At 41.8% G+C, this 23,495-nt stretch overlaps 1 protein-coding gene across 5 annotated transcripts in view; it reads right to left on the bottom strand.

Annotated features, from left to right (window-relative positions):
• The window catches only part of Cul1 (cullin 1), a 74,454-nt gene extending 51,321 nt beyond the window's left edge, over positions 1 to 23,133 (bottom strand). Inside the window, exon 1 of one of the 5 annotated variants that reach the window (XM_021635092.2) lies at positions 23,097 to 23,133. The gene's annotated coding sequence lies outside the window, so the exon portion shown is untranslated. Of the gene's footprint in view, positions 1 to 9,802; positions 9,820 to 21,595; positions 21,830 to 22,221; positions 22,359 to 22,686; positions 22,818 to 23,096 lie in introns of those variants that run through there. The other 4 variants (XM_021635091.2, XM_021635090.2, XM_060380091.1 and 1 more) reach the window with 4 other exon arrangements.
• Between the last annotated feature and the right edge of the window lie 362 nt (positions 23,134 to 23,495).

The following is a 23,495-nucleotide window of genomic DNA, read 5'->3' on the forward strand; positions in this document are numbered from 1 at the left end:
CCTAGAGAAACTCCTCTATTTATACACTGCATATAAGAATGGGAAGGACACCCCACATGTCCACCAGTAGAATTCAGAAATAAGTTATGTGATAGCTAATGAATTAGTTATTTCAATGCTATGACAAAATACTTGAAATAACTTAAAAGAACAAGAATTAATGCTAGTCAGTTTCAGAGGTCTATCAGGCATCATGGCAGGTAGGTAAGGCTGAGTGCAAATCACCTTCAGGCGTGGTCTTCTCCCCTTGGCTAATAACCCTTCCTAAAAGGCCCTCACAGATACACTCAAAGGTGGGCTTTAATAATGTCTCAGTCCAATTAAGCTGACCATGAAGATTAGCCACAAGTCTACTCCTTATTAGCCTGACACCCAAACATATCTTCCCTGGCACTCAAAATGCTCATACCCATCTCATAATGCAAAACACCTCCTTCTCCAAGATTCTACACAGTCTTCACAGTTCCAACACTGTTCAAAATTTCCTCTGACCCTCAAGACAAACTCAACTGAGAGCCCCTGTAAAACCAAAAACAAGCTATACAATTCTAGGATACAGTTTACAGAATAAACACTCCTGTTCTAAAAGCTAGGAAATGGGAGACAGAAAAGGATAGGACCAAAGGAAGACTGTTATCTACAAGAGGAAGCAAATCTCTGTCATGCCTAGTATCTTGAGCTGTGTCAAAGGGCTTCAGCAGCAGTATGTGGATGATCTTCCTACTGCAGTCCACCTGGCCTCTGTGTTAGTCTGGTTTTATCTGACTGTGGCCTTAGCTTTCCTTGGCAGTGTTCCATGTTCCTGGTGTCTCCATCACGGTTAGACTTGACCTTCAAGTTTTATGTACTACAAGAGTTAACTGAAGGGTCTTCTCATTCTGTCACTGATTGCCTGGCCTTCCAAGATTTCCTTTGAAGTCTGGGTGAATTCTCTAAGATCTCATCCTCTGGCATTTTCCACACCTGAAAAGTCTGTACCATGCAGTCAAAGTCTGTCAGACCAAGCAACAGACTTGAGCCTTTAGAATAAAAAGTCACATAGGCCTTTGAGTACTAGATAGTTAAGTATGGTGAGATAAACTCTAGGGAAATTCTAAGATGTCCCTATGGGAGCAGGGTACCCCTAAAAGTATTGTCAAGGGAAAGTCAATTGAATTCACTCTTTCACAGTCTTGAGCCTGGGATGGGTGGTGTCTGGCTAATTCTTATGTCTTCAAAGCATTTTTCCTATTATGTCATGTGAAGTACTTAGCTTATTTTTAATGCTCTAATCTCCTCAAAAGCCAAAAAAAAATTTTTTTTTTGTTCTCTACCTTCATTCATTTCTTTTCTCACAAAAATTACAAAATTTCTAAACATTTGCACTCGACTTTACTCACAGTTCTCTGTTTACTTGGCTCAAAACAGCCAGGAATACCACAGCCACAGACTGAACCTGGCCTGCCTTCAAGTTCCTTTGCCAACTAGTCTCTATTATACTTAGTCTTCCAATCTCAAGAAACAAACAAAACTGCAGGCAACTTCACTGCAAAAATCCTACCCAAAACCTATCAGTCTTTCCTTCATTCTTTCTACCTGATATTCCCCCTTAGTTAAAGGAAGGCTTTGTTGGTCAACTCAAAACGGGAGTGCACCACTTTCTCCTTAAGCTGCTTATCCATCATACCCTTCTTTTTCTCCCTGGGTCCTCAACAAATATTACTTCTGTATTTCCCACCCTGGGAAGAGAAGTGTCTTTGATTCCTCTTTTTCTTATCCCAACATAAAGTCAGTTTTATTAATTTTAGTTTTGCCATTACTTCTTAAATCCACTCAGACTCTTTACACCCATGACTACTAGAGGTTGGGCATTATCTCCACCTGGGTTATTAACTAAAAGGTCTTCACTGCTCTGTCACCAATCTTGCCCTTCTAGTAAGTTTTCTACACTGCTACCCCAGGAAATCTCTACAATACAGAAACACACATTCTGTTAAATAACTTAAGCACAATCTTCTACAGCCGGCTTTTGATGTACCTCCTCCCCAACCACTCTCAGATCATTCTATCATGCAGAACTTTTCTATGTCCATTTATCAACCACAGAAGGAAAGGAACTAATATTCACTACAGAGTATTACACTGGACTGCTCCAAACAGTACTTTTTGTTTCAGAGGCAGGGTCTTGCTAAACTCAAAAGCTTCCAGAGAAGCAGAGTTTGCAGGTGTGCATCTCGACACCCAGGGTTCCGATAGAAGCTGCTTCAGCTAATTTAATCCTTATACTAACTACACTCTGCATGACACTATCTACATCTTACAAACAAACTTGGGCTCAGAGACATTAAATAATTTGCTCAAATAGTTACTCTTAATTCAATACTACAACTAGCAGCAGATGCTCCCAAAAGAGCCACAAGCTTCAAAGAGCAGGTATATGATGACAAGTTTACACTGTTGCCAAGTGAGCAGGTCAGAAAGAGCTAGTAATTACTACACAAAACTTTTGTTTGAATCTTCACTAATTATTTTTAATTTTCCCCGTTTTTGTAAATCCACTTAAGCACACCAGAACAGGAACCTGTTGAATACAAACTATGTATTCAAAAATCAGTATTCTTTTTGTATAGCTATTGAGGACAGCATTTACTATTTTATGTTTCGGTACTGAAACTCAAGGCTTACAAAACTCACTTAAAATTTAATCGTGGGACTCCTGGCAGATCACTGATCATGAATATGAAACAAGGAAGACAGGAGCAGCCCTCCATGAGATAGAGGACTGTATCATAAATCGTTTCCTGGCTGCTCTAAAGTCATGAAAGTATTACGGTGGTATAAGTCCAAATTAAGTTTCTGAAAATGAGAACCAACATCCTTGTAACTCTTCCAAAATCTTTTCATGTGTTTAAGTTTATTTAATAATTACACTCTGACATGGAAACTTAAGAGAATGTTTTATTGCCATACACGTTCTGACTTAAAATATATTATTAGTTTTGAAGCAACATGTTAAATTTTATAATAGACATCATGGTAGCATGTCAACTCTCTGTAGTAAATCAGTTTCAAAATTACTTCCTATTTGTACATCAACTGTGTTTAGAACCTTAAATGACATATTTTAAGATGGAAATTTATAAACAAAGAAATTAAAATGCCTGGTTATATACATTTTGTAGGTAGCGCTATCTGTGTATGCATTTTATGTATGTATATAACAACATACAGTGCAATGGCTACAAGGCAGATGTATTACATATAGGCATATATGTATAAATATGTTTATGTTTTTAAGCATATCTAGAACTATGAATTCATTCACAAAATATAAATCAAATGTACCTATTTTTGAAAATTCTATAGTAATGGGGACAGGGACTGTCTCTGACATGAACTCAGTGTCTGGAGCTTTGATCACCTCTCCCTGAGGGAGGACCAGCCACAGAGGAAAACAATGAGGCCAGTCCTGATGAGACCTGATAGGCTAGGGTCAGAGAGAAAGGGAGGAGGACCTCCCCTATTAGTGGACTTGGTGAGAGGCAGGGAAGGAGATGAGGAAGGGAGGGCGGGATTGGGAGGGGACAAAGGAGAGGGTTACAGCTAGGATACAAAGTGAATAAACTGTAATTTATAAAAGATAAATTAAAAAATAAAACAAAAAAATTTTAATTTTCTCCTTTAAACAAAGTGATATGAACTTCTATTCAAACAGCTGATTTGAAGCACATAAAAATTAAGTCAGGACTGACACTCTGGCTCAACAGTAGAATGCTGTTTTATCCCCAGCACTACCAATTTTAAATAAAATCCTAGTAAAGGCTTTCACAAACATTAGCCAAGCTTTATCCACAGTTCTTTAGGTCACTTCAAGGTTTTAAAGTCAACAGCTTTGAGAGAAAAAAACAAAAATCCTCAAAACGTGGAGATAGCATAAATACTTACAATGCAGTATTTTATTTCTTTCCAAGTTAGTAAATATCTTCAGAACTTAAGGAAATCCTAATTAAAGCAAATTTAGCATGTAGTTCATCAATTCCAAAAAGTTATCTACCCCCAAACTAAAAAACAAAAACAAAAAACCATACATCTACACAAAATGTTTAATGTTTGTGGGCACATTAACAGCGAAAAAGTAAAAGAAGTTTACAACTCAAATATCACTGATCAGCAAGTGAATGCTAAGCAAAACATAAGGCAGCTCTACTATTAAATATTACTAATAATTTTAAAACATGAAGTACTAGGGAGTGAAGAGATGGCTTGGTGGTTAGCAGCTCTTGTTCTCTTGAAGGGAACCTCAAGTTTGATTCCCAGCACCCACAGGACAGCTCACCATCACCTGGTTCCAGGTGATCCAGTGACTTTTTCTGGCCTCCAGGGGCACTGGAACATAAATAAATAAATACAGACAGAACACCCACACACAAAATAAACTTAAAAAAAAAAAATCAGGTACTGATACAACACATAGGAACCCTAAAAAACTATCAATTAAGCAGATGTTAGCTAATTCCTTGTATTATGTGACATGTCCAGAAGAAGCAAGTCTAGACAGCCGATAGATTAGTGGATGCCTAGGTCAGGGGTGGGAATAACTAACTGCAAATAGCCACAGATATCTTTTAGGCTGTAGAAACATTCTAAATTAGATGTAGCTTTGGCTGCGTAACTCTAACTTTCCTAGAGATAGTGTAATTGTAAATTTAAACAAGTGTGTTTTAGGTATATAACACCTAAACAAAGGTATTAAGGAGGCAGAATGACTAGAGAGATGGCTCAGTGGTGAAGAGCACTGTCTACTCATTCATAGGACCTGGGTTTGGTTCTCATCACCTAGATGACGCTCATAACCATCCTTACGTCGAATTTCAAGGGATCCAGTGCCCTCTTCTGTCACCCTTGGGCACTGTACACACATAAAGGCAACACACTCCTACACTAGAATAAAAATAAATCCTTAGGGGGGAAAAACAAACTTAAACATGCTAGTTTTAAATCTTTATGAGTCATTTACTTCATTCACAGGAATGAGAACATCTCCACAAGATGCCTAGAATTCTACATACATTTGTGTAAGAGTCAGATTACTGAGCCCTCCAATTTAAAGCTTAACTTATCAGCAGAGGTGTTTATTTTGCCCCACAACAATATGTAAACAGGCAAAAATAGAATTTCAAACATTTGCCCAAATGCACTGTTTATGTGATGTATTTAATTCATCACCCTACTAAAGCCATGGATAATACTGGCAATACAAGTTCAGAAGGGAAAGAAGTCTTGTCTAGACACAATGATCAAGATGGAAGGTTTTCAAACTGAATGCTTTCCATCTTTTAGCAAGGGTAACTAGCATCTCAACAGCAGCAGTACAAACAGAAGAACAGTGAAGGGAGGAGGGAATCACACAAAGTTGAGAGAAGAACGCATACAGAAAGCTGTGAGAGGAAGGGAGGGCACACTGGTGCTAAGTGTACACGAGGCCTGAGTCTGCAGCTATGAGTAGATAACAGGTTCTACTAACCTGAGTTCACAACTCTGGCAACTTTGTGATGTTTACCCAAGAGAGGACACAAGCAGTGAAACTTTAACAAAACTGAGATAATGGCTCAATACCCACAAAAGCAGTCAAAAACAGGGCCAGACTTCTGAGAAAAGACAATGTAAAGCAAGAATCGGGGTAAATAAACTGACTGACTGGCTAAGAGTGGCACAAATAGGGAAAGAGTGGAAGATGACAATGGCTGCCTCAAATTTGTACCTGCAAACCTACAACAACTCTCTTTCAATTCTAGGACAGGCAATAACACACTAACATTCAAGGGGCTGGAGAGAGGGTTTGATCATTAGGAGTGTTTGGGGCTCTTACAGAGGCCTAGAGTTGCCAGCACAAATGCCAGGCAGCTTACAACTACTTGTAACTTCAACTCCAGATCTGATGATGTCTCTTCTGGATTTGGAGGGCACTTGTATGCAAAAATGCACACATACCTCTTTGCTTATATACACATAATTTGAAATAGAAATAAATCTTTAGAAAGTTCAACTTAGCTATAACTCACAGAATGTTCAATGATAGAAGTTGGCTTTTTTTTTTCCCCTAAAAATGAAAGCATTGGCCCAGAAATCCACTTCTAAGACTCTCTCCCCCAAATAAACAGGCCAAAATCATCAGAAGTTGTAAATTCAAGTTTAGTCACTGCAAAAGACTGACAATTGGTCAAAAAGAAAAATATCATTAACAGGAAGGAGACAAGACCTAACTCTGGTATGTCCACACCTTGGTGGCCTGTGCAATTATTCAAAGGGCTGAGGAGGGCCTCCGGGTACTGACCAAATGAGTATTTCCCAGCAGACATTAGCTGATTAAAGGAGACCTACATGTAGGGAAGAGTAAATGCCAACAGAGACATAAGAATATTTGTTTCTAGGAAGATAGAAATAAAATAGCCACCTTCAGGGGAGCATGGGTACTGGCTGGGAAGCTAGGTGAGCTACATAGGGCTGGTGAAGAAGCTTGGTGGTTAGAGTGCTCAAAGTCTGATGGCCTGAGTTCAGGAAGGAGAGAAGTGACTCCTGAAAGTTATCCTCTAACTTCTATATGAACATTCATACATCCTTTCACATTCATTAATAGGTAAATTCAAGGACACTGTGAATGAAGAAAGAAAATGACATCTTCACTAACCTGTCTGAAATGTGACAATTCCCTGATCATAAATGAACAGCACTGTAAGGAACAGTGAAGGCCAGGCAGTGGTGGTGCATGCCTTTAATGCCATCACTTAGAAGGCAGAGTTTGAGGGCAACCTGGTCTAGAGAGTGAGTTCCAGGACACCCAGGGCTACACAGAGAAACCCTGTCTGGAAAAAAAAAAAAAACAGAAGAAAGAAAAGAGAGAAAGGGAGGGACTGAAGGAAGGAAGGAAAAAAAGGAAAAGAGGAAGAAAAGGAAGGAAAGTGCCAATGATTTTCTTCATTGTCCTGTTACAGTTACTACCAATATCATTTACACCCACCAATATTGACAGTACAGTACTTAAAGAATCCACTCATTAGCTTTTATGTGGAAAGTAAATGTTAAGTCTCAGGTGGACAGGTCAGTAACACTTAAACTGTTCTCATGATCCACAGAAACAACTCAAATATTGGTCTGAAGCGGTAACTCAGCAATTAAGATCATTGACTTCTTTTTGAGGACCTGGGATCCATTCCCAGCACCCACACAGAGGCTGACAACCATCTGAAACTCCAGTCCCAGGAGATCTAACATCCTCTTCTGACCTCTTCAGGCACTGGGCACAACTGTAATACATGCACACAAAACACTCAAACATAAGTAAAATTTTAAAAATTAAATTAAAAATTTATTAAGAGCTATTAAAAAAAAGAACGGCTGGATGTGGTGCACACCTTTTAATTTCCAGTACTTAGGAGGCAGAGGATCTCTGTGAATTTGAGGCCAGCCTGGTCTACAAAGCAAGTCCAGGACAACCAGGGATGTGTTATACAGAGAAATTCTGTCTCAAAAAAACCTAATTAATTAAAATAAAAAATGTTCTGACCATAGCTTCTCATATAATCTCAACCAACTATGCCCTGTTTAGACACTCATCTAGCAATATACTGTAAAAAGACATGGAGTTCAAAAATACGTTATTTTACAATACTTACAGACAGGCTAAATGATCATTTAGACATCTGTAAGTGGGTTTCTGTGACTTTCTGCAGTACTAAACTGAACACTTGATTCAACAGTTTTCATGCTGCAAAACCTCAAAACCAAAGAAACCTGAAACAGCCTTATATGAGCAATAAATTACGTGAAGAAGCATGCCTCAAGAATGGAGATAAATGGTCTTAATTTTATATGTTAACTTTGAGAAAAAAAAAATCCAAAATGAAAACACCCAAGTATGCAGTTTTAAAAAATATAAAACTAGGCCAGTGAGATGGCTCAGTAGGTAAAAATCCTTGTGCCTGATGACCCAAGCTTGACCACCCTGTGCTCTTATGGTAAAAGAGAGAAACAAGTCCTCAAAGTTGTCCACTGACCTCCATAGGTGTGCCATGATGTGCATGCCTAACCCTACTCTCGATGAAAATCAAAATAAATATGTGTAAAAGAATAAAACATAAATCTGAAGCCCAAAGGAAACCACGCCTCAAGAAATAAGCAGAAATGTACAAGTACAGGCATGAGCCTGGACAATATTCAAAGTGTACTAAAAAGAACAGAGATGATGACTGGCACTTATAATAAAAGCATCAGGACACAGGATCCTATATCACACTGGATGCAGTGTAAAGAGTCCAACAGCAAAAAGGTTGAACACCTATCAAAAAAAAAAAAAAAAAAAGATCTATTTTGAAAAAGTCATTGACTGTAGTAAGTGTCTGGGGATTGATGGCCTTAAAGAATGTTGCTCCAGATGAATAGCCAGTGGTGGACATGTACACAGGCCCCAATACTCCAACCCCCAATACTCATGGGGTAGGCAGAGGCCTCTACCAGAGTGGGAAGCAAGAAGCCAGCGGACAGCCCAGTGGAAATGGTGAACAGCCCTCTAAAAACAATTCTGAGAAGATGGTGGATTCCGGTTGCTAATAGACACAGACACTGCTTTTCTGAGACCACTGTCACAGCAGAATCCCCAGAACACCTCAGATGTGTTATTCCCACTCCTCATTACAACACGGCACTAGAATGAGATGTGAGTTTTAAGTTCTGAAGCTAGAATGCAAGTATAACTTACAAATAAATGAATAGCTATGATAGCTATCATGCCTCAATTACCAAAAATACCACATACCTTATTCAAAACCTTTCTGTATGTCTCCTAGCTGAATTTATGTGACCATGAATTCACAATCTGATACAAAACAGACCATATTCTTCTACAGCATGCTTATGTTTCTGCTTTCCACTCCCTTAAACCAAGTTCTCTTGGCAACCCCAACCCTGTGACCCCCAACTCAGCTCACCACCAGATGGCATTGTATAAACACACCAATTGCTGAGACGAGATAAACACAGCAAAACCTAAGTGTGACTAGCAGATTCACCTATAAGTCAACAACAGTTGGGTCCTTCCATACTGACAATTCTAATCACATGCATTCATTCATTCATTCATTCATTCATTCATTCATTCATGTTAAAGTAATCCTTAAAAATTAAGCACAGGGTGTGGGAAGGATGAGGGGCATTGTTCAAGGGACTCAGTTTCTGTTGTACCAGATGAATAAGCTCTGGGAAGCTACTGTATAGCATAGTGACTATAGTTAATAACATACTGGATACTGGATACATGCTGAAAAATACAGAAAAAAAGAGATGTGCTAAGAGGAAATCCTGAAAGTTCTTATAACAGGATAAATATGTAAGGTTACTGAATTATGTATAGCTTGATTTTATCATTTAACCATATTTAGGGGATTTGAAGTATACTATCTCAGCAGTAAGGGCTCTGATCTGTATGCACAAGGCCCTGGATCCCAACTACTACTACTACAAAACAAAGAGTAAGTTATCGCACTGTAAGTCATAAATATAAACAAGTTCACCTTAAGAAGGTATGAGCAGGAAATTAAACATGAAATTCTCAGAATTGACATAAAGATTAAATAAGACCCCATAGGTAAAAACAAAACAACAACAAAACCAGCTTGGAAATAGTAGGAACCCTCCTGGCAATGATGCCTTCTAAAACCCAGGGCGGTAGGTGATGTTCTTTAAAATCCATGAGTTTCTAATTCATATGCATTTACTAGAAATTGCTTACAATCCATTAAAAGCAAGGGCAATCCTAGGATGAACTTACTCATATAGTATTTTGTAAAACTTTCCTTAAGAAAACTAGAAGTTCACTGTTGATAACACTTGTATTCTGTAAGACAGAAAACATTAGTGAACAAAGGACACTAATATGAACTGACATTAATTCAAAATTAGGCTTTCTTAATAAGTATTGCTATTTGGGTAATCGCTTTTGTTAAGTATGTTTTATATTTATACTGTTATATGGAAAATGTACAGTTACCCTTTTCTATTGCTGATATCAAATACCAAGAAGGCTGGCTTTCCTTCAAATCATTTTAAGGGTACAGTCCATCATAAAGGGGAAGGCATGACAGCAGGAGTCTAGGCAGCTGAGCACACTGCATCCATAGTCAGTATGCAGAGGCAGACTGAAGTCTATGCTCAGCCAGCTTGCTCCTTTTTATTGAGCTCAGGATTCTAGTTGCCCATCCCAACCTACCTAGACAATAACTCACAGATGTGACCAGAGATTTGTTTCTATGGTGACTCTAAATTCCATCAACTTATCAGTTAACTATCACATGTATGTATGAGTATCTGTATACAGAAAATCTCACTCCCTTACAGATTTCACAAAGCAAAACCAATGATCCACAGGTCCACGGTTCTATGGCTGGAGTTGTTGCCTGTTTGACAGTTTGATTTTCAGCACTTAACAGTACCCTAGCACAATACAAATGTTCTAGGAACACAAGTTAGTTAAGTACTCTAAATATTATGAGGATACATTTGACTCTGAGGATACTTTGCAGAGGATCACAGTTTAATTCTTGGCACGATGTTGGCTCACAACCATCTACAACTCCAGTTCCAGGGGATCCAACACTTTCTTCTGGCCACAGCAACCTAGCACACACATAATACACACATATATATGTATGGGCAAACACTCATACACATAAAATTTTTAAAAATCATTTAAAGATTTAAGAGAAATACAGTTATTCAAAAAGCTGTATATACTATAGAAACTGATGGTATTAGAAAGTAGAAAATGACCCACAGTCTTGGAGGAGGACAAAAGCAAATAAATTATGTATTTTGAGCCTCATAGCTCCCTGCCCTACTCTCACCACCCTCCAAAAGCAAACAGAGCTCTGAAATCATTTTTACAAAATGAATGCAGCAGTCTTTTCGTCGTTTTTGTTGATCTTCTGATTGTAGAATAGTTACATAATCATTCTCTCACACATACTTTCTCAACTATAAAAAAAAAATCTCAGATATCATAAAGCATGGAATTTGCTCATAGGAATATCTAGCAATTAGTAAACAATTTTGGTTCCCTTAGAATTGGAACCAGAATGATTATTAGAAAAATATCTCTATTAAAGCCTAAATATCTATCAAGCATTAAAAGTATTAAAATTCCTCAACTCATGCTGAAGTTTAGCTCAGCCATCCTCTATATAGTCTTCCTATTTTAATTACTATCATTCCACTATCATTCCAACAGAGCATTTAGGAAACTTGAAAATTTGCCAAGAAACATGAACACATGAGACCCTAAAGATAACGTACAGAACTGATCTATGTGTCAAAATCTAGTTTTCAAAAAATTTATTATAGTTATGTACTTGGGGGGGTAAAGAAACATTGTGTCCGAGAGAGAGACAAAGAATGAGAATGTGTGTGTTGTATGTAGGTCAGAGGACAGCCTGCAGGAATTGGTTCTCTCCTTCCACAATGTGTGTTCAACCTCAGGTGGTCAGGCTTGGTTGCAAGCACTTTTACCCGCGCTAAGCTATCTCATCAGCCCCCAAATAGCCTAGTTTTAATTGCTAAAGAACTAAATTTCAATTTTCAATTCCAGGGCAATACTTTCGCTCAATAATCTAGTTAAATCAAATTTCTCCAGTAAGATTGGTTACCTTATGTATTTTATTGCTAAGCAGTTTTTCTTTAAAAAACAAGGAGAAATAGAATTATATTTTATCACAATCAACCACCTATAGTATGCATGTTGTCCAAACTGAGAGCTATAATCCATTATTACAGGTCAGGAAATCAATTTAGTAAATAGCAACTGGAACTACTTTCTGTGGGAAAGCAGCAAACCTCATAGGGCCTAGCAAAGCATGCATTACAGGCTGAGTACTCCTAGTCACGTGCTCAGAACCAGAAGTCTTTTTCCCCCACTTTGGAATGTCATAGGCACACATAAGATATTTTGGGTATGCGATTCAAATCTAAATACCAGCCTCATTTAGGCACACACTTTATACAGAGGCTGAAATGATGGTAGTCTCATACAACACTGTCAGTGTGCCAGTGTTTTAACAGTGACAAGTCACATGAAATTTGGTGTGGATTTCCTACTTGGAGCATTGAGCTGGCCCTCAATGTTTCTGATTTTAAGCATTTCAGATGCCTGCAGCACTATAGAAATACTACAAGAGTATTTCAAAGACAAACGTTAAGTGTTTATGGAACTTGAAATTCTCACTCCACCACTCACTAGCAGATCTCTTCACTGCTGAGCCTTCACTGTCTAGGGGGACAATAGTGGTTTTCTAGTCAAAACGAAATAAATAAATGCTGCCTGTAAATTCCACAATACTTTTGATACAATGATACCAGGACAGTAGTGCCCCCAGATCTAGACCAAAATGTTCCCAGCAGAGGTGTATGGTAATGGTCCCTTGTCTTTCTCCCTCTCTCACTTAGGCTTCTACATGAGAACTGCTTAGGCTAAGTAGTACAAATATGCAATGACTGTGGCAATGAACTGTACTTCAACTTGAGGTCTCACAGTCTTACTCAGTCAATTTCCAACCGCCTCATGAGCACAGTGACCACTTTGCCCTGAGAAACTACCTGCTCAGTATCATGAGGAAAGCATGCAGCTGTTCATCACCTCGTCAGGGTTTTCAATTAACGACAAAATAACAAACAACTCTTTTTCTACTTTACAAAAATAAGTCATGTAACCCTGAGCTGAAAACTCATCAGCCACTCTCCTTAGTTAGGCCACTAACATTCAAGCAATCTTCCTATCCCATTACAAATTAACAAATTAGCTGAAGCGAGTACATATTTCAATGTTTTTGATTATTTGCCCCCCCCATGACAAAAGTCATCATGAACATTAGGCAAGCACTGTACCACATGGCTGCATCCTTAACACTTTGCATATTTTTCACTTTGAGGCAGGTCACTAAGTTGCCAGTGCTAACCTGACCTGTGATCTTCCTGCCTTGGCTTGCTGAGTAGCCAAGGTTATAGATCTTCACACCAGACCCAACTTGGAGTTCTACCAAGTTTGTTTTGAAGACAAGTTACCCCAAGAAAAGAGGTCAAGTTGTACATCCCAACCCCTTTCTGGTGAGCTACTCAGAGTAATTCTAGAAGCACCCAAGAGTTCACTGTAAGTTTGACATTACCTCTTGCTGCCACCCTTGTTCTGGGCATGTGATCAATGCAACATTTACAAAAAGCCGTCATGTCCTTGTATATATGCAAGCTAGAAGAAGCCAACCTTCAGTGCCTCTCAGATGCCACCAACCCACTTTGGGTTTGGTTTTGTTTTTGACACAGGGTCTCCCACATCCTACAATACCAACTTCCCCTTAGAAGATGGTTTTCAAAAAGACTAGTCTCTGGTATTTTGTATATGCTGCAGATTTTTCTTCAACTACCTTCTCCCAATCAAGATTCATGGCTTTCTTTTCAATTACAAAATCTTTACAACTTGCAAAACTTGCTTTTATCTGTCAAATATAAGAGTGGTTATAGGGTTTCCAGCCTTTGTCTTCGTAACTGGACGAGGCTGATCTCACATCCTGGGCTCCAATGATCCTCCCACCTTAAGCCCTTCAGAAGCTGGGATGGCAGTTACTGTTGAGGGGCAGGAGAAACACACTAGCAGCTCATCTGCAGTAACTCATGTCTGGCCCTAGATTCACTCCCCGGTACCAAAACCCAAACTAAAGAACCCTGAAGTCTGTATTTTAGAGAAGCATAAAGAGTACCTGCCACATGAAGGTATGTTCTTACAGCAGTTTTAACTGGTGTTACACTGAGCCACACGCTGTCTTTACTGCTGCACTCAAAAACAACCATGCTGATGACTGAGACTAACGACACAGACCTGCAATTTTAGCTAAGGAAGCCAGGGAAACTTTCCCAAATCCCAGGCTTCACTTATTTGGGTATTGCTCAAGAATGGCTTTTCAAGCTTATATTTAAGTATCTTATTTAAAAACAAACATTATTCGTGTTTCCAGGTGAAAATATACTCATTTTTGTAAAGATAAAAACATTAAAACTACAAAAATCCAGATTTTTCCCACAGGTTTTGTGTGTGTGTGTGTGTGTGTGTGTGTGTGTGTGTGTGTGTTTATCTTTTAGCAGCACTGAGATTAGACACAAAGGCTGGTGAGAGAGCTCAGTAGATGAAGGCATTTGCCTCATGACCTTAGATTTTCAAGTCCGCATGGTAGAAGGAGAAAACCAACTCCTCAAAGTTGCCCTCTGACTTTTGCATGTGTGTTATGCCCTTGTACACACACACAAGGAAATCTTTTTTTTAATTCTGAAAAAGCAGTTAACAAGCAGAATGAGTCTATTCATTATAAAACATTAGAATCAAAAAAACAAATCAAAACTTTGAAATAGCCAAAGTGATCCCATATTTTAAAAACAAAAGGACTGGAAGATGGCTCAGCAGTTAAGAGCACTTGTTAACTCTTCCAGAGGACCCAAGTTTGGTCCCCAGCACCTACACGGTGGCTCACAAACAGCTGTTAACTCCAGTTTCAGGGGATGTGACACCCTCTCCTGGCCTCCTCCAACACCAAGCATGTAGGAGGTACACATATATTGTCTTAGTCACTGTTCTATTGTGAAAAGACACCATGACCAAGGTAACTCTTACAAAAGCATTTAGCTGGGGGCTTGCTTAGTTTCAGAGGTCCATTACCATAACGGCAGGGAGCATAGCATGGTGCTGGAGTACTGAGTGCTACATCTGGTAGCAGAAAGCCATCTGTAGTCGTCCTTTTTAAAATTTCTCCTTTATTTGGGATGTTTAGGCCTCTGCTTGCCTCCCACCAACCCCTTAACCTTGAGAAGGAGAGAGAAAAGGTTAATGGGTAGAGGGGGCCCAGACCTCTTTACTTCTCCTGGTTGGTTAGAGTCATGGGGTTCTTTAGGGCTCTTTTCCAATCTCCACCAACCGCTAGCAGTCTCCTCTACGATACACTGCTGCATCCTAAAGCATTTCCCTCCGTCTGTCTGCTCCAAACTGCCTCACTGCCTCTGGTCTCTCTAAACTCCACACCACATGCCAACACTGAACAACACCAGCTGGCAAAGGTCACACTCTGAACGTGACAATTAATGAGTGTGGACAAATTATAGCCCAACTAAAGACCCATACTTGGGATTAAAACAAAAACATATTTACATAACACACAAACCGAAACCCTCCATTAAACATCCTGATCCACTAAGGGTTACGTGTAATTGGGGAAGGGGCATCTAGACTTTTGAAACCTCAAAGCCCACCCCCAGTGCAGACACACTTCCTCCAACAAGGCTGTAACTCCCAATCCTTTTCAAATAGTGCCACACCCTGACGACTAAGCATTCAAATATATGATACTATGGCGGGCATTCTTATTCTTATTCAAACTACACGAAGACAAAACACTCATATACATTTACCAAAACAAACAAACAAACAAACAAAAAAACCAAACCAAAAAAAGAAATCTTTGTACAAGGCCAAGTCAATTATACCCAAAACATATACAAAGATACCACTGCAGAGCTAACAGGTAAAATTCCTCCACCAGCTATCAGTCTTCAACATCCCTTCACCCTCGCTTCTTTCTGTATCCTTTGGGGGCCTGGTAGTAGTGACCTACCTCTCTCTACGTACTTTTCTGAGGTGGTCTTTCATCACATACCAAATAGGAAGCACTTAAGCTGAACTTCAGTAACTATATAATTAGCATCATACAGTTCTGTAACACATGTCAAAATCTAGTTTCCAACAGGAGAGCGAAGATGGACTTCTTCCAATATATGGAATTTGTAAGAAGGAGAGAGCTGAGGGGCAGCAAGTCAAAAAGCATGTATTCAGCAATCCTTCGGCATGAACTTAGTGCTGAACACCAGTATTCCTGTAACATTAACCTGTGTTTTATTTAATCCTTAAGATGGAGAAGTCCACCATTCTATACTGTCTTCCATCTTTCCCAAACCTGAGCTCTGAACCCACTCCTAGGATTCTATGTGGGACTGAGGAGTCCATTTCATGAACATCAAGCTCATGTTCATGCAAGGTCCCAAACCTTTCCTTCTAGTCTGATCCGAGAAGGCCTCTTCTCTACCCCCAAAAAGGAAGGTCTAAGTTCTCTTGCCTTTTCTCCACTTTGTGAGTTTAAGATGCATATCAGGCACAGCTAACTATTTTAGCGAGTATATAATTAGTGTATTCTGTGTAGCAGAGACATTTCCCCCTTGATGTCCGGTGGCAGTTTCTGTGCATTTTATGCACACATTTCTGTGTACCTATCTTCTACTAATTCCCACAGTATTTCTAATTTAGAGGATCTTTCATAGACAACTGATTACAGTTTAAACATTTAACTTAAAATGTATCTCCTATTATTAGGAGTTATAAAGTAAGCAAAACAGGAGGAGAAGTTCAATTATCACCTAAGAAAAGAAAAAGTCAGCTGCCCAGATGGCTCAACAGGGAAAGGCACCTGCCTCAAGGCCCGGTAACCTGAATTTGATCCCAAGAACCCACATGGTAGAAGAAGAGAACTGAGTGCCACAAGTCTGTCCTCTGACCTCCACAACTGTGTGATAATGTGGTATGCATGTGTACCACATTATCTGTACACACACACTTTTAGCGGAAAAGAAAGGAAACCTCCACTATGAAGGCTATTTTAAATAAACAATAAAATATCAAAACATTGTGCTTCCTGAGATTAAGACAGTTTAATGACAGGGATCCGAAGTATGTGAAGGAATACATATACAAGAATGAATGAAAACAGAAGACTAAGGAGAATCTGACCATTGGAATCAGGCTACCAAGTCAGACATTTAACCCTACCCATTACCACATGGAAAGGAGGTAAATCAAATATCAAGTAACTCTATACTGAATACGCAGCAGCCTTTCTTGGCAGTGATTCTTGTATTACTATTTTCTTAGAATTTATGCTTTTGAAAATTATCTGAGCTGAGAATGTAGCTCAGTGCTGGAGGACTTGCCTAGCATACAAGGCATCTGAGACTCCCCTGAGTTCCATCCCCAGCAGCGTGGCCCAAAAACATTTCCAAAGCACCAATCCACCATATTGTATTTTCAGTTCTCTATCTATAAATACATGTGCAGTATAGAAAAACTAAACCAAATGACTTCTTAAAGATAATCATTACCAACGTAGTTATTTTTCAAACATGCATACATTCACATGTTAAAAAACTTTTTATAGGGGCTGGAGAGATGGTTCGGCAATTAAGAGCACTGTATGCTCTTCCATAGGATTTGGGTTCAGTTCCCAGCACCCACATGGCAGCTCACAACTGTTTGTAACTCCAATTCTAAGGGATCTGAAACCCTCACACCAATGCACATAAAATAAATTATAAAAAAATAACTTTATATACATATATTAATCTTTAGTATCTTTAGACTTTTAATATTCAATACAGATTACAGAAATGTAGATTCATCTAAACAATGCTGAAACAGTCTTCTATAATAGGCCCAAACTTAAAATGAATGCACAATAAGGCATTACATACATCATATATGACATTGGGAGAAAATCATTAATATATTAATCACTTTTTATATTGTTAACAAAATCCTTAAAAGCAAGATAGCTATTTCAAATTATACATCATTTTGAAAGTTTTTATTACACATTTGCTCTTGGAAAAATTATACTTAGTTGGGGCTGAAGAGATGGCTCAGCATTTAAGAGTATTTCCCGAGGACCCAGATTTAGTTCCCACGACCAACATGGTGGCCTGTAACTCCAATTACAGGGATCAGATGGTCTCTTCCAGCCTCTGTGGTCATCAGGTCTCTGAGCACTGGGCTCACATATGGTATACATATATGTGAATATAAACACCCCCACACAAAAAATAAAAGCTTTTAAAAAATTATATTTACTTATATTCTTTCTAGCAATGAGTAGGCAATACTTCTCCATCTTCAACAAAAGCGGCTTATTTTAAAACATTACAGATTTCCAGTTCTGGGAATACTGCTAGAGAAGCTGAAGATTTTTCATGTTTCCTACTTCAGTTCGCCCACCTTGATAGTATAGAAACCAAATTTGCTTATAAAAACATTTTCTTAGCAGCCCCTGTGGTGACACATGACTGTAATCCCAGCACTCAGGGAGGCAGAAGCAGGAGGATTTGTAGACAGCCTGGTCTACAAAGCAAGTCTAGGACAGCTAAGGCTACACAGAGAAACCCTGTCTCAAAAAAAAAAAAAAAAGAAATTTTTTTCCTTAGTTTGTCATTTGCCTTTTGCTCTGTTTAAAAGATTTTATCATAAGGAAGTTTTATAATTCTGAAGTAATTGGCACATCTTTAAAATCTATGTTTTTTATATTATCCTTAAGTTTCTCCACACAGACTTGAAACTGTTTTTTTAAAGCACACAAGCTCACCTAAAATCACTACCATCCGACAATTTCAATTACTTATACCAGAGCATATTTTATACATACTTAAACTGGCATTGTTTTCTAAAGTATTTTCTGACACAGGCCTTTTAAAAATTTGGCATATTAAATGATTTTAAGAATTTTTGCAAGGCCAATGAATCATAACAGCATCCCCAATTTAACAATAGCCCCCCAGTTCTAAAACTGTTGATGTCTACACCATCACTGTCTAAGCACTCTCCAGTGTTTTCTGAAGGACCAGGAAGAATAAACTCATTCTTGGGAGCCAACCATAGTTACATATAATACATTCTGTTGTAATGACAGGACATCATCGATGCTTAAAGGCGCTTTCACTCTAGTCTCTGCTAATCTAACTTCTTCATTTACATCACACTTTCAGGGTGAGCCCTTGGTTAAAAGTTCAAGCTCTAGAATCACCATTTTGCTCTAACCTCCTACCTGGAGCTTTACTGACTTCATAGCCTTGATGGAAACTACACAAAGCCCAAAACCTATTTTCTACAAGGAGGTAAGTGTCAGTATTTACACTTCAGAAGGCTTTGTAAAGAGTTGAAGCAGGAGGATGTACACGAATGTGGACATGAGCACTGTGCTAGGTAGGTACTAGGGTCAGATTCGCTCCACCCTGCCCCAAAGGTAAAGGTCAGTCTAGTAGAAGAAACCATGTCATCAGAAGGTTAAGCACTGAGATAGTCCATAAACAGGATATCATGAAGACCTAGGAAAACGTCCTAGCAAGGATGGCAGGGCCCAGCTTTCCTGAGATGGAGATGCCTGAGCTGTCAAGTGGTTAGAAGAAAATAAAGAGACATGATGTTAACCCAGAACAGAACAGAAATGCAATCAAACTGAAGCATGAGTGGAAGCCAGAGAGCAGAATCTTTCTTCTATCTAGTTTTCCCACGAGAAAAATTAAATACTATCAAACTTGGGCTTTTTGTAACTCTGGTGGTAAAACATGAATGGTATGTTATGTTCAATAAGGTAGTTCTCCAATGTCTCACTGCCTGTGTTACAAAGTTATGACATTCCCATGGAATCCACATACTTTAAGGACTTAAAGAAAATTGTGATGGTATCACTTAAAAACCACCTTAGGAGCTTGCTGCCAAGTCTAAAGAATTGAGTTTAATCCCTGGGATCCACAACAGACTACTTAAGTTTGTCTTGTCTTCCAGGTATGTGCTGTGATGTACATGCAAGCGTGCATGCATACACTCCTTTTTTTTTTAAAAAAAAAGATGAATTTAGGACAGTCTCTTAAAATAAATGGTTAAACAGCTTTTTCTCCAGACTCACCTAAAAGATAAGTTCAAAACGAAACCACTGATCCCCAAAGACAACTTATCCCATGACTTCACTGGTAAGGGTAGAAAGACTATGCTTTCGGATGTTTGGAGTGCTCAAACTGCAAGGAATTCATAACTTTGGGGCACTAACAAGTTAAATCTGATGGACGCCAAGTAACTATTGCTTGATTTGAAGTTTGTTCATTTTAACTTAATTGTCCATGCTGAAATGAAGGTGTGCTACCCTCCCACAGAAACTTTTGGTACAGTGGGGCTGGCCTATCTTCCTAGTAGGGAACCACCTTAAGCACTAACCTGCCTTACTTCAAAGGCAAAGGAGTAAACAATCTTCTTTCAAGAACAAAACAGAACAAAAACAAAACTAACACAAAAAGTCTAAATACCAAGTCTGTAAACGAGAATAACTAATTTTACAAACTTCATTTCCACAACTAAAGGAACCCTCAGCATTTTTTTCCCTAGGACATAGTAACTAGATATGGGGTGGAGGGAGAGACACAAGAAAGATGACAGCCTGCACTGAGGGAAGCACGCAGCACAGCAATAAACTTGCACTCTTAACAAGCTCAACAGCAGCACTGACTGTTCTCTGCAGCCACAATTAGGAGGAGCAGGAAAACCCCCAAAATTAATTTAGAGTTAGTCTAAAACTTCACTCAAGGTACCATCAAGATCACATTCTATGTTGTTATCTGCGGGATACAAAGTAAAGGACTTACTCCCTGTCTTCAATGACTTCATAGTCAGATATAAGGGAAATAAGCTTAAGCAGAGCAAGAAGGTGGAGTTCCCTAGAACAACAGAGTCTATGTAGTATCTAAAGCCACCTGGCCAAATTAGCTCACACTTCAGATAGATGTGACATACTAGGAATTTGGGCCACACCTACCATGGCCTGACCATAAGGCTCAAAAAAAAAAAAAAACCCAACAACAACAAAATAAAACAAAAACACCTTACACGCTGATGAAACATCCTAGCATATCTAAAGCTGGCTTTTGGCAAAATAGTTTTTAAAGATGATGCCAAGGGGGGAGGGGAAGGGAAAGGTTAACATTTTCTGAAAGCACTTCAGCCTTTCCTCCCAGGCTTAGTAAGTGCTCCCCCAAAACCTCCAAAAATGGGCATAATAGAAGATAAAGCAAGCCAGTCTTGCGTTTGCATACTTACAATTTAAAATAAGATATCTGTTTCAACTTACTATGGGATGCAACAAATACAAGTTTTAGGGGGGGAAAAATTTCCAACATCTTGAAACCTTTCCAAACAAAGAAAAACCTCATATCCCGATTTTCCTCAACTACACTCGCTTTTTCGGTGTGTTAGGTTTAGGTCCTAGAAACTTAAAGAACAAAAGAACTTAGTTCCTCTTCTGTCACCCCAGTGCCTTTCTAAAGCACTCTTTTACTCCGTTCTTAGCTTTTGGCTGTATTAATGCTACTCTAGCAAAGAGCAAGTACACACAGAGAACAACCCAAACCACTTGAACAACTTGACTGCATTTCTGTATGCGTGCCCTCACCACAGACCCCCAACGACTGCGAGCCAACTACGAGCACCAACAGTGACCTCGTCGGAAAGGGGAATCCTCTTTTTGGCAGACCTGGCTCCCTTAACTTCGGAGACGAGGCTCAAAGAATGAGCGCGTAAGCGTCCCTCGCTTTCTTAATTATCGCCAGGGTCACCAGAGTGCACAGGTGACAGGAAGAAGGGGCGTCCAGGGCCACGCGGGGTTTGAGAACGGAGGCGCTCGAGCCCGGGGCCACGGGCCCTCTACTCGGTCCCCCTGGCCCGGCTCCCGGTTACCTTTGGGGTCAGAGCGCGCGTTCCCGCCGGGCCCGGGGGCGCGCCGAGGTCGCCGGCTGGGCCCAGCCCGGCTGAAGAGAGCTGGCGGACACCCCGGGGCTCCGTTCGTTTGGAAAAGCACACCGCATGCCCCCGCGCCTGCCCGGCCACGCTCCCCGAGAGAATGGAGCCCGGGGCGCCGCTGTTACCCAATAATCATGCCCCGCACCGTCGCAACAATGCGTGCCCCGGGCTGCCCGAGAGCACGAGTCCCGCCGGCCGAGCGGAACCCGCAGGGCCGAGGGGAAGGGAGGGGTGGCGCGCGAGGCGCGGAGGCCGGCTCCACAGGCCGCGGCGAGGCCGGCTTTTTCCCAGTGCGTAGCCCGGGCCTGGCCCCGCGAGTCCCGGCCCAGGCCGAGCCCGGTCGGCCCGGTGACTCAGGCCGGGCCTGCCGGCTCCGCTCCGCCCTCGGCGTCCTACGCCCACGACTTCTCCGGCCCGGCCGCCATTCCGCCGAGCAGCGGCGCGGCGCCTCAGGCCTCGCCGGCAGCCCGGGCTCGGGCGCCGCGGCCCTAGTCACTGCGACGCCGCGGCTCGGCCGGGGCCTGCGCCGCCTCCCGCCGCCGCGGGCCCGAGCCGCTACTCACCCGCATCTCCGGGCGCCCCCCGACGCTCGGGCGACGGCGTGGGGTGCTCGCGGGGCCCGCCGAGCTCTGGCCGCGTCCCTCAGCGCCCGGGCTGCCCCGCCTGGAGCTGCGTGCGACACGGCGCCCGCTCCTCCTCCTCCTCCCCTGCCCGCCTGCCGGCCCTCCTCCTCCTCCTCCCGCCGCCGCCGCCGCCGCCGCCGCCTGCACCACGCAACCTCCGCCCTCTCGCCGTCCCTCGCCGCTCCCCGCCCTCCCGGCTTCACCGGCTCTGGCGACCGCGGGGCCCAGCCGTGGGGGAGGGAGGGAGGGCCGGAACGCGCCGCCGTCCGCGTCCGGGGCGGGGGAGCCGGGAAACCGTCGCCGCCATCGCCCGGCCGGCGGCGGCGCGGGAGGGGCGCTGAACCGCCCTCCGCAGGCCCCGGCCGCCCCTCCGGGCCGGCTCCCGCTTCGCGCCGGCGAGTCTACCTGCGAGCCATGGCCTCCGCTTCCCAGACGCCGAGCGGGGGGCTGTGCCGGATCCTCCGCCAGGTTTTCCCGCCGCCCTCGCGTCGGGGCGGCCTCGCCGGTCCCGGCTTCCCGCCACTTCGGACTTGTCGTGGGGGCTGAGCCGAGCTTGGGGGGCTCCGGCCTCTGAGGAAACTTCCGGAAGCGGCGGTGGGAGCGGGGCCTCGGCCTCCCCTGCCCATCTCCTGCGCGCACGTCCCGGGAGCTGACGCGGGGCCCCGACTGCGCCGGACCGGGCGTCTCGGGTCCCGGAGTTGAGGGCGGCAACGGTATCCCCGACCGCCGGATGACAAAGTCAAACGGGCAGGCGGCCCCCAGCTCGGCGCAGACTCCGGAGAAACGTGCAGCCGCCTCTCCGACCCCCTTCCTACCTGCAGGCCTTGGAGATCCCTGCGGAAAGCTCCCGCCCGGCCGCAGGCCCACGTGTTGTGTGTCTCCCTCTTTAATACTTTTCTCCTTTCGCTCGGCAGTTCCTTTCCACTTTTAGTCTCCGGAAGGTGCAGTCCTGGAGGCTTGGAGTTTGTGATCCCAGCCTGTGATGGCATGAAATAGTACTGAGTTTACTTCTAGAAAAAAAAAAAAACAAAATCTCCCTCGTTGGAAATCAGCTGCCATCGTCTTGTGTTCGTAGTAATTCAGTTTTAAATTTGGCAGCACCCCAGCCACAGGTGAGAGGCTGGAGGAAGAGTGGGTTTACCCTCCATCTAGTTGGAGGCAGCTGTTCTGATATCCTGGCTTAAATCTACCTTAAATTCCTTGACCGAGCAAGG

Source organism: Meriones unguiculatus, chromosome 3 (genome assembly GCF_030254825.1).
Source record: "Meriones unguiculatus strain TT.TT164.6M chromosome 3, Bangor_MerUng_6.1, whole genome shotgun sequence".
Lineage (NCBI taxonomy): Eukaryota > Metazoa > Chordata > Mammalia > Rodentia > Muridae > Meriones > Meriones unguiculatus.